Raw genomic sequence first — 4,752 nt, 5'->3', positions numbered from 1 at the left:
AAATCAATGAAAATTGTTGTTTGTTTTTCACAAAAAACAAACACCCCCCCCCCCCCCCGCGGGGCTTGGGAGCCCCCCCCGGGAGCTGGGGCAGTGCCCTGCTGTCGAGGCCCGCGGGCTGCGCGGTCCCGGCTCCAGTCTGTGCATTCACGTGGACACTGGTGGGCAAAGAAAACCAGAGCCAGACTAGGCAAACTTCAGGCACCTCGGCATGAGTTTTGTTAGGAGTCTTGGGTTCCCGCTGAAAGCAAGGACCCAAATGGAAAAAGTGCCACCACCATAGGCAAACCACAATCGGAGATCTTCATCTGATCAAATAAATCACTCTAAGTAGCCATTTCATGGGAAAAATTGTTTGGACTATTTGCTAATACTGAAATTACTTGCTGCAAAGCCATCTTATATTAAATATCTGCAAATGGAGATATAGACCCTGAAAGCATTCAGGAATACTATAAATAAGATATAGAAGAAGATTTTTTAAAATAATATTTGCTAATACTGAAATTACTTGCTGCAAAGCCATCTTATATTAATTATCTGCAAATGGAGATATAGACCCTGAAAGCATTCAGGAATACTATAAATAAGATATAGAGAAGATTTTTTAAAATAATTAAATAATCGAGAGTGGCCTTTATGGAAAAAAACAAGTTATTTGTTTCCACAGGAATACTATAAATAAGATATAGAAGAAGATTTTTTAAAATAATTAAATAATCGAGAGTGGCCTTTATGGAAAAAAACAAGTTATATTTGTTTCCATATGGCCAGGATAAATGCCATACTGCTTATTCCGTACAGATATTGTATATATTATATATTTACTCAGCTGTTGCATTATCGGGATCATTTGCTGTTTTCACCACTTCACTCTGTAACCTTGCAGAATCCTAACAGCCCTTCCCGTGCTCCCGCTGTCCTCACCAGGCCACGGCCTCACCTACCGCAGGCTGATCCGCGCTGTATCTGCATGTATTACACCCCTCTGGAAATTTGCATGCAGTGGCTTCCTGCAGGAAGCTGGTCTTCTGCCAAGGAATTTTCCTGGGTATCCTTGACTATTCTTGCTCCTGTATGACTAAGGGTCCAATTATTACCTTCCACCCCTATATTATGGACACAAGTGAAGGGTATAGAAGAAAAGTAACAGCTAGCTACTACTGCTCAATGCCAGCGACTAGGTTTTATGGACCCCAGGCCTGATCAATTATGGCAGTACATGATTTTCTGCTTGCTGGGTTTGTTGTTCTGGTTTGGTTTTCCCATTTTTTAGGTTAAGGATAAAAAGGGAAAGTTTATTCTGAATAATGGAGTAGATCAATGTGTACATGACATTCAAACATCCCTTCACTTATCTTTTCAAATGACCTCTGCTTGGGATTGCTGTCTGCACCAGGCTTCTTCCCAGTTCTTCCTTTCGGTTTGTTTTTCCGTTGGCTCATTCTTTGTTTTGTTGTGTTTGTGAGTCCATATTGAGCAGCTTCTCTTACTTAAAATCTCATATACTTTCATCAGTACACAGCTGGTAACGTTCCAACTTCATTTTTATTGGACTTGTATTTTAAGCTGATGATGTGGCTTTTTTATGCTCCATCCGTCCCATCCTGCTCAAATTGAAATAACTTCTGCTCATAAACTTGAAAGGGAGAGGGCTTGGCCCTCTATTTGAAATCAAAGTTCTTATTTGCATATGATGCATCCAGAAAAAAATAAGGAGACAGAGTATATTATAGAAATATAAAACAATCCAGCCAATAGTTCTACTAATTAAGATGGATTTTTATTCTTGAAAAAATTGGAGGTTAGAAAATATGCTTTAATATGGATAACAGCTGTACTGCAGAGTAATGATATAAACAAAAAGAATCAGTAACTGCCTTCATGTAGAAGTTTGTTTCTATACAGAAACCAAGTTCTATGTGCACGTTATCATCTTGCCACATGGGGCTGAGACCCAAAAGCTCCATGGGCTCCAGGGGCTGGTGAGGCTGGTTTACAACCTTCTTTAAAATTTTAAACCAAACCAAACTGAGAACAAGTGTCAAACAACGAAGCCAGATCTGCAGTTGGTAAAAACTGTGCTTCCACTGAACTCGCTGGAATAAATCCTGATCCCCCACTGAAGTCAGTGAGAGTTTTGCCATTGACTTCAACAGAGCCAAGATTTTCTGCAATAGATTCACGATGAGAATTTAGATGAACCGAGGATGTGCCACATGGTGCGGCAATGGGCTCATTATCCTTCCAGAGAAAAAATGGATCCATTTTTGACCCTGAAGAGGTGGTCCAAAGCATGCCAACTACCACAGAGCCTGAATGAGTAAAACTTAATAAGGGAAGTTCTTACATCCCTGCTCTTACACCACTATAGCAGAGAAATTCAGGGGAATACCCTCCCCGAAACTAGTTCTTCCCCATTTCCTAAACTATTTGCCCAGGATTCTTGACACGGGCAGCCGAGGTCACTGCCTGGGTTTCCATGGTAGGGCCTTGCCATGGCTGTCTCCAGCAGGATGCTTCAAACTTTTTTTAGAATGAACTAGAAAAAGCCAACGTGAATTGCATGTACTGCTACATTACTCATAGTCCACAAACCTCTAAATTAATTGGTGTGAATGAAGTCACATCATGTTTATTTTACTGGAATGAAGGGAGGAGGACTAGATACTGCAACTGTACTCCAATAGTTTGATCTGAGGGTATGCCTATGCTGCTGCCAAACATGACTACAATCACACAGATGTTTGCCTTTGCTGGAGGGAGGCATACAGAAAGGAGAAAATAATGCTCTGTGTCCTGAACGAATACCCAGTCTGAAGGAAAGGTGTTCTAGCAGCTTATGCTGAAATACCCAAAGTAGCTTTAAACAAGCTAGATGAGCTACGAAGAGCACTGTAACTGAACCAATATGGAGTTCAGCACAGACTGCCTGAGTATTTACTTGGATTTACAGATCTTCTTGTCCGCACCAAGTATGTGCTGTCAGTTCCTGTTCTAGCTAGAGTACATCTGTATAAACTGCAGTCAGACCTTCCCTGTGGAGATGTTCTCTCAACATTTAATTTTGCTTAGTAAAATGAAAGCATCCTAAGCTTAAATCACCAGCTACTGCTATGAAAGTGTTCAAAACCCATATAACTGCACATTGCAACACGAAACCTTGTATCTGAGATTTCTAAGATCTCTTGCTGTTTTCAAGGGAAAATCAATCTTTTCCCTATGTTCGTTGGGCTGTGAGGGGAGATGCTGGACTGCAGCACTGTGCGTTCTCCAAAGCACACGCCATCACCTGAGCAGGTAACTTACAGTCTGCTTACAGCCCTCATGATCCAAAGTGGTCCAAGCTCTTACGCGAGAGGCTACCCAGAAAGGAGAGTTCTCATTTCTGACCTCCTTATGGGGAATGCGATACCTTTCTGCAAAAGGACTGTACGTTGCCTGCTTTATGTTCTTATGTGGATCATTGTCTTTGCTTTCACCCTTAACTGCTATGCATACTTTGTGGCTATGCAACATTATAAAGCTTAATAAAAAAGAAGAAAAATTAAAATAGCGTGCCAGTTCATTTCTTCCACACTTGACATTTCCAGGCTCTGTATTGTTTGAACCCTTTTCCCATTACGTGGCAGTATTATTACCTAGAAAAAAAATGCATGTTTTAATGCCGATTTTGAAGCAGTGTATGCTAAAGAGCAGTAACTAAAACAGTCCTGCCTTTTCCCCCCTTTACCTGAGCACAGTAATGAAACAATCCATCACACAAAAAACAGACCAATGTAACAATTAATAAATTACCAAAATATCAAGCTCTTTTTAATAATTTCACTTCCACTCTTTTTTTTAAGAAAGAAAGTGCCAAAGAAATATTCTAAGAAAAATAAAGTGACAAGAAACTAAATTAAAGCAGTAATACCTAGGCTAGTCACTTTGATTCCTGGAGTAAGAAATGAGGTAATATTACAAAAAATATGTACATCTTCAATTGATAACTAATAAAATCCAGCCTACAGCAGGAGAGCTACTGACTGACTGTAAAAAAGGGGGGCATCTCCCCTGTCTGCTCATCCTGAGATTTCTGAGAACCAATTCCTCGGCCCTTACTGGACATGCTCAGACTGCCCAGGCAGGCAGGTCCTCAGAAGACTTGAGTGATTCTGCTGAGACAGGAGCAGCACAGGACGTACCCCAGAACTTCAGGGGCTTAAAGAACTTTATTGACAAAAACTTAAGCAGTTAGACAGTAGTTTTGAAACCTGTCACTGTTGGATTACGGGACTTAACTCTCACTTTAGCTATCTAAGATTCAAGTGTACAGTCTTCCAAGACAGAACGGAGCAGCAGGCATTCTTCCCAACCTCGCTCCGTGTGTCAGTGCTACCCATGCAGGACACCTGCAGCCTGGGGCAGTAAAACGGTCAGGCTGCCTGCAAATCGCACAGGCCAAGAGATTCATCTGCCAGATGCTGGCCGCATAGGGACCAGCTGTGGATGCCTTCTCGGGTCTATGCTCATTGATAGCACAGGTTCAAATTCCTTCTGCACATGGCCCAAAGCTCCTACCTGACCACAGGCTTGCAGCTGAACTGTACGCACACGCGAGTTTGCACTCAGGGAAGGAAGTAACAGAACAAGGGGGATGGATCCAAGTTTCCTTCACCTTTTTCTGTATTTGGTTCAGCCACTTTGTCCTGATTTTGCGGCCCACAGTAAATGTTCCATCTTAATTCCCCTTTACATTTTCTCTGTCAA

This window comes from Aptenodytes forsteri, unplaced genomic scaffold (genome assembly GCF_000699145.1).
Source record: "Aptenodytes forsteri isolate BGI_AS27 unplaced genomic scaffold, ASM69914v1 Scaffold54, whole genome shotgun sequence".
In the NCBI taxonomy this organism is placed as follows: domain Eukaryota; kingdom Metazoa; phylum Chordata; class Aves; order Sphenisciformes; family Spheniscidae; genus Aptenodytes; species Aptenodytes forsteri.
This window is presented reverse-complemented; position numbering follows the sequence as displayed.